This window comes from Pelodiscus sinensis, chromosome 1 (assembly GCF_049634645.1).
Source record: "Pelodiscus sinensis isolate JC-2024 chromosome 1, ASM4963464v1, whole genome shotgun sequence".
In the NCBI taxonomy this organism is placed as follows: Eukaryota; Metazoa; Chordata; order Testudines; family Trionychidae; genus Pelodiscus; species Pelodiscus sinensis.
In genome coordinates this window covers 248,333,055-248,340,614 of record NC_134711.1, presented here as the reverse complement: position 1 = coordinate 248,340,614, position 7,560 = coordinate 248,333,055, and positions in this window count along the sequence as shown.

Here is a 7,560-nt window from a genome sequence, read left to right as displayed (position 1 = left end):
CTTGTTTCTACGGTGGTTTAGAGGGAGGAAATGAAACCCGGTTTAAAGAAGTTTCGTGATTAACAAACGCTGCTAAATCCTTAGATCTCCAGCTGATGAATGTCCCCACCTTGGGCATCTGCTCCCCTCAGGAACTTGACAGTGTCTTCACTTTCATGTTTTAAGTGATCTTCTTAGGGTTCTTGTATGTGAAGTTAATAGTTTTGTGCTTACGACCATGTTAATGTGGGTTCCATCAATGTATCCCTAAAACTTCACCTGTGAACCATGTCTGCCGGGCTGGTATCCATGGGAACGTGGTTCATTGTCAAGAACACGGAACGTAAGTGTCAAATAATCCGGGGACACTACTACCAATCAATGAAGGTTAGGTTCAGTGGTAGAACCGATAATTGGTTACATTTCTCCAACCTCTGCAGGATGTAACAAACGGCAAACGCAGCTGGCATATGAACATTGCCAACTAGAGAACAGAAATGTAAGTGCTGACAAAGTCAATGGAAAAAGCAGGGCTCAGTAATACCCTTGTGCAGCTTGGTCTGCGTGCTGACTGGGGAGATGGAGTAGCATAAAATAGTCAAAGATCCCCAGTGAACGGATGATGGACAGTTTGGAGAGAGACTTTTCCAGTGGCATGGAAGGGGAAACAAAATTCAAGGGCTGTCCCTGGAAATTAGGCTCTGTTGGCTGTGCTGTTTAAAACACCGGCTGGGGCTCTTTCCTGGCTAACCACCAGAAAACTTCAACTCAGAAGAGTTTGTTTTAGTTTACTACTCCCTGAGTACCGTTAACGAAACCCCTCTTGCGAGGCAGGAATTATTTTATTTTCAAGACTATCCCCTTGAGCCCGTCCGTAATTCTTGGGGGTTTGCTCAGGATTTTAAAAGAGAAGTTTTACGTCCCTCTGCCTTTTTGTGGGAATCAAATATTCCTGCATTCGCTGTTGAAAGCCCGGGCTGCTTTTATTTCATTTGACGTTGCCATTTTAACATACTCCCTTTTGCGTGTAACAGCTAGGCGGGGAAAGATTCCAGGGCTGCTTGAAAATATTGTCTCCCCTCCTGCCTGTTGTGTGTGCTCCCAGCGCAACTTTCAAACGGGAGCTCCCATCTCCGGGCTAGGAGAAGCACAGAAGCCTGTTCTCGGGGCAGCCGGGTGTGCCAGGGAGCTGTTTTACAACTCGCCTTTTAAACAACCTTTCTTGTGGCTTCAGGAAAGATGAAAGAGGAAGGCGGCGGGGAGGGGGGGGGGGCTGGCCCGTGAATGTATATTAACTCCGCGCAAGCGATGCGTTCCCGCTATTCATGGCGCTAACTTCAGAGCCTGCGAACTAGTGGGTTCGCAAGGAAGCAGGCGGGCACTTTCATTCGGAAGCGGAGGGGGGCAGACCTTAGGGAAATCGCCAGAGAAAGGGCAGAAAGGAGGCTGAGCGCTAGAACCGCACCGCATCCTGGGCAGGTTTCGGAAGCTCTCGGTCCCCGCAGCCTGGGAAGGCACCTGGGGTAGGGTGGGGAGGACACGCGCTAGCCATAGATGCGGAGAGCGCCCCAGGCTCAGAGTCCCACCCGAGCGCCCCACCTAGTCTGGAGACAACGTTAAACACGAATTTGTTAGTAAGGGGTCACTGGGTTGTTTTACGCCCTCACTGCCGCCTTTGGACTCCGAAGCGCAGTTTGTTTACCCAAGGCACAAAAGCGACATCAAAATAGGACCCGGCCCGGCGTGCTGCGAGGGGAGGGGGGTGGCGAACGCCCCTGCCATAAACGCTAATATTGGCTGTAAAACAAATCGGAGCTTTGCAGCCGGAGGTTTCCACAAACCCCTCCTGGCACGTGCAGAATCTGCTTTTCATACCCGCATCAGGGCGCTCGCGGTTCCGCACAAACGCCTTAGACGCGAGGTGGGCCGCTGGGGAGGAATGAGCGCACCTAGCCCAGGCTGCGTTTGCACGGGGCCGGGGGATTAAGGCAGGATTCGCTTCTGCCTGGCTTCGCTCTCTGTGCTATTGCTGAGCACGTCTAGTTCGTTTCACTTACGAAATTTCACGTACGAAATTGCTGCTGGCCAAGCGCCTTTCCTTTTCGGGCTCTGGGTTCAGTCACGTTTTGCGTTTACGCTCCATAAAATAAGAGCAGCATAAATTCTACTAACGCAACCAACTGCTTTGGAGACCCTGGTCTGCACCGTTGTTCACACCTAGCAATGATGCCAGAGGGACCAAGGAAGAGGAGCACTTGGAAGTTTTTGCAACTTCCGCAGTTAGAAGGACTTTGGTGAAAACTGGCAGCCTTTGGAAAGATTCCGCTCCATAGACTTGCCGAACCCAGCAATGTAAACATATTGCAACAAGACACCAAATGCAGCAGCAGAAATGATCTAGTAGCAGATCTTAAAGGACAATTCTGGCTGGGCCTCCTTGGTAGTTATACATCACCTTTGTCATTCAGTCAAAAATAGCCCTTTCTTGCCCGTCGGAAAGGGTTTGTCCCTGCAAACGCCCTCCCATAGAAAGTCGCCTTGAATGAAGCTGTTTGGCGAAACCTTTGCCAAATATTTAGTACCTATTTTATCAGCTAAAAAACTCGGTCTGATTTATGCTTTGGCAATAGATTTTGCGTTTAAACAGAGCTCACTAAAATGCATTTGAATTGTACGCGGTTTGGCTTCGTCCTTCAAAAGCTATCGAGCAAAAAAAGGAACTTTATTTCACTGAAAGTGATGCCCGTCCCGGCTGCAGTCGTGCACGTCCCTTGTGAATTCCTCATGACAGACGCCTCCCTCGTGCCCCTTACAACCAGGATGGCTCGGAGTTGCAATCCTTGTAGGATTGAAAAGGGAAATGAGGTTTGATTTGCCTGGATTTGTAACCAAGCCTTTCCCACAAAAGCTGCCGGGGGAGAGGGGCTAGTTTTCGTTCACCGTTTATTAAAATAAAACAAAATGGGACTTCTAGTTTCCTCTGCATTGTGATAGATTGCAGCACGTATGCAAAGACGCATGCACGTTTTGGCTACCCGCGAAGCACCATGATTTTTTGTTTCCAAAATGTGCACACTTCTATCAAAAAGGATTTGAAGCTACTAAGACACTAACACATACACAGCGTCCAGGGAGCATTTCCCATTTGTATCCTCTCTGTGCTGCTTTACAAGCAGCCAGGTTAACGCTCTTCTAAATATTTCAGCGTCTCACTGCATGTCTTTAGGGTTTTAAAATCGATTGATTTGCATTTGGGGAAATGAGGTAAAAAAATCCCCCCCCCCCAAATCTGAAGTATTTTTTGGATATGTGCAGTCACATTGCTCTGTATGCACTTTTAACATGGAGGTTGGAGTTTTATTTTCAGTGTTCGCTTCCCTTACATAACGCGGTGACTATACTTGATCGAAGGCGGCTCTCCTTACTCAAGGCTCTTCCATGCGGCTGTATTGTTGAGGAAGGCGAGCAGGAATTGGTTTCCCTAGACTGGAGAGCACAGGTTTTGTTACTGTGCACTGAGGTGGTCACAGACTTCCTTAATGCAGGCGGCACGCTGAAGCAGGGCAAGAGACTCTTTGACTCGGCAACCCTGAAAAGCAGGTGTGGGGGCTGCCTGCTTCCAAAAGCGGTTAGACCCACAGCTGCCGTGGATGAAACAGAGCCAAAGAAATGTTCGGACAGGCAACGCTTAGCCTAGGCTTAAAAAAGCAAGTCGGTCCGGAAGTAAAGATAATGAACATTACATCACACTTCAGTGATAACCAAATTGCCCCCTGTTCGTTGCAATGTTTTAAGGAGGTCAAAGTCTCATTAACCCTGTCGATTTTAAGTAGCTAAGGGCTGGCTCGTCGGCTTGGAAAGAAAAGCGCTATGTGGAAAGATGAATAGTTTGGAAACGGGCAGCACGTGAAGAATTGGCCCCGAGAGACCCAAAGTTTGGCAAATAGAAGGTCGAGGCTGGACCTGCCCCTATGCTCTATCCGTCCTGGCTTTGAAATGGTTTGTATCTGGTTTTTCATGCGTTCGTATTTCCCACTGTGGGTGGACCTGACTTTGAGTCGCGACCCTTCTGATTCGGCGTGGGTTTCAGTGACACCCTGGTCTCGCGAAGGTGGGTGGGTTCTTCTATGAGCTGGCCAAGCTTTTTCCAGAGCGCGGCGACGGGGGGGGGGGGGGAGAGAAATAACTTCAGTGTACTAAAGATCAACGCAGCTTTTCCTGGCCAGTGACACGCCTGTGGCACCAGAGTTACTGCTGTTCGTTCTGCCCCGCCTCCGCCCGCATAAGTCCCCAGCGCCTCGGACCTCCTGGGGCTTAGGCTAACTGGCTCTGAGTGGGTCTCTAGCCAGCAGCGCCCCGGGCAGCCGTGCTTGAGGGGCGGGGTCTGGGGAAGGAGCGTGGGGCTCCGTACAGGTGTTTTCTTTAAAATCCGCTAAGCAGCGAAAGGTTGCGGTGTCAGGGGTCCTGCTGCATCCACCGCCCTGCGCTCCAGCCGCGGCGCGATAGTGCCAGGGGCTTTGCGAGGGCGTGGGAATTCTCCCGGCTCGCCGCCGCGCTGGAGGGGGAAGGCAGCTGCCGGGTGTCCTGCCCACACCGACAGCCGCGTGCACCCGGCCCTGGCAGCGCCGCGCAGGCTGACAGGAGCAGCCCCGGTGCCAACAGCCCAGGCTCTTAGCCAGCCAGCCGCCTGCAAAGCCACCCAGCTCCCCTGTGGGACAACACACCCGCCCAGGGCCAGCCAGTCCGTGGCATCCCGCCGGCGCAGCCCAGCGTCCCCCGCCCCGCGCACCTGCACAGCCACACCTGTGCCGGGACTGCAGCCAGGCTCCGGCCTCCCTCCCCCGCCCTGCCAACGGCGCGGCTCTCCGCCCAGCAGCCCGCAGCCCCTTCCACCCCCGCTCCCCCGGGAGGAGTCTGACACTGAACTTCGATTCACTGGGAAAGTTTCTCCTCTCCGCAGAGACCGGCGCGTCCGGCTGAACGCCTGGAAAGCCGGCGGGGCGGGGGTCCCTTAAGGTGCATCGCCTCCTGCAGACCCTCCTCTCGAGACCTGCTGCCCTTCTTGGGGCGGGCGGGTGGGTGTCAGCTGGTTCCCACGCGCGGCACCGAAACACCCGTGGGAACTAGCTCACGCCAAGAGACTAGTTACTGCTTACGGGGCACGAGCGCGCACAGTCACAACACACACACACACACACACACACACACACACACACACACACACACGGGAAAGCACCATTCTGCCCCTGGCCGGCACACGCTCTTCTCTCCCCCCTCCCCAGGTGCTCTGGTCTAGGACACGCACACTCCCGGGCTCTGGCCAGTGCATTTGCAGCTTAATGTCTGGTTTGTGCTCCTCGGGACCCCCGTCTGGCCCCTTTTGGGCTGGGGCTTGTTGCCCCCTTTCCCTTTTGCCCCTTCCCTCCGTCCCCTCTTCCCCCTTCCCCTCTGTCCTCTCCCACTGCCGCCTCCGCTCCTTCCCCTCCTCTCTGCCTCTGCTCCCCTCTCCCGCCGCTGCCGCCCGACCCGCGCTGGGCCCCGCGCTCCCTGCCCCGCGCCCTGGGCTCCCCAGCCATCTGGCTGCGGCACGGACCGGAGGGGAGCAGCCTCCTCGCCTGCGCCGTATTTGTTTTCCTTTCCCCCGAACGCGGGATGAAGACGTAAAAAGCTTTTTACACTTTTATTGTGACGGCGGAATAATACCCCGAGTCAACACACCCCGCAAACAAAAGTGCTTGTAGTACATGGCCAACCCCGCTGGGAACTGGGCTGCGGGCTGCTGCAAAAATCAAGCTCTTCAGTGCTAATTACAAATAAATGATGATGTGCTCACTAAGTAATTGATTTAATGAAGTTCCTATGAAACTATTAAACCCGGGTGGAGGTCAGGCGGGAGGCGCCCCAGAGCGCCCATTGTGGGATGTTTAACTCCACCAAGCTCCTCGGAAAGACATCGGGGCTAATAGGTGAAGTCACAGCTGCTCCGGGCTGACTTCTGGAGCACCAGGACTCGCTTCCCAAACAGCCCCAGAGACCGGCCCCGGCCCTCTTGGCGGAGGCGCTGGTAGTAACACCCGAGCTCCACCGGGCTTTGTTTCTGCGGCCCGCTTGGCCGGCGAGTTCTCTCCCCCAAACCCCACAGCGCATCCCGCCGCCCGCCCGGTCCCCCCAGTTCAGGCAGGCAAAGTTGATGTGTACTCACTCAAAGTCCAGCCTTGCCGGCTCGCCACTGGGCGCCTTCCAAACGTCTCCCGAGTCTAATTAGAGTGGGGGGGAGCCGATCATTGAACTTGCCTCTACAACTACAAGTCGACTGTAATGTCCCCCACTTCCTCAAGAAACTTAAGCTAGGATGCCAGGTAGGGTGCTTGGAAGGTTTTGGCAAGGTGCCTGGAATGGGAGTGTGTGCCCATTTTTACTTGAAGGGCTTTCTTTTTGAAAGGCCACTTGGAGCTCTTAAAGGGGTGAACCGCCAGTTGTGTGAAAGTTGGAGAGGGAGGGAAATAAACAAACCAAAAAAAAAGCCCACCAGAGATTTTATTTTAAGACCCATCTTTGGCTTTTCCTTCCTGCTCCTCCGGCGGGACGGAAGGGGCTTGGCAGATTAGCACTGTTTGCCTTCCTTTTTTTGTAACTCCACATTTGCAAAGTTGGTTTTGAAATGGAGCCCTCGCCTATGTGTGTGACCCTGGCTGCATTTGTGATTTTGCTCTAAAGCGGTCCCAGCTTTCGCACTCTGCGCGGAACAAAGCCCCTCTAGTGCCCCTTTCTCTTCACAATCAATATCTAGCTCCTTTGTGGGTGTAAGAAGGAGAGTTAGAGAGGAAGAAAGAAAAGTCCTTGAGTTCTAACATCATCTATTTGTATTTGTTTAGCACACAGGCGATGCCTCCGAAAGGGAGGGCTGATTGGCATGTCCCTTTCATCCTAGGCTAGTGGTTCCTCCAACAAGAGGATCAAACCCTGCACTTTGCCCTTTTTTTAGCTGGACACTTTATATGCCTCGGGATTCTGGGATGCTACTGTGTCTGCCGCCCTATATTTACCATATACTTTACATCGATCCCATCTACCCCTGTCTTCAGATTTAGGTTGGCTCTTTATAGACTCAGCCTCACTTTTGTGTGGGACCAGACTCGTTTACATTGAGCTGGCAGTTCATTTAGTTCAGGTTTTTATAGGGTGCCTCATAGAAACCATACTTGTTTCTATTTTATGACCCCCTCTGTTTCCCCAAGCTCTCTCTGGAGAGCTGGGTCTGTAATTGCTTCTTATATAAAACCAAGATGGCACGCAGTCCCGCGGGGGGGGGGGGGAGGGTGTTTTCTCCCGGTCCGCACCAACTTCTTCCAAACAATGCCCAAGCCATGTGGCTACCTACAGCTTCCACTTGGCAAAGCATCTGCAGGCTCTCCTGTTTCCCGTCCCAGCCTAGAGTTGGCTGTCTACACTTGCGGTGGGAGGCTGGAACCCATCAATACAATCTTCCACATTTGCTTTCCTGAGCTGGGGAAGGGTTTTTTTTTAGCGATTAATTTGAAACAAATGACGCCCGCATGTCTCTTGTTTGCCAAACAGGCT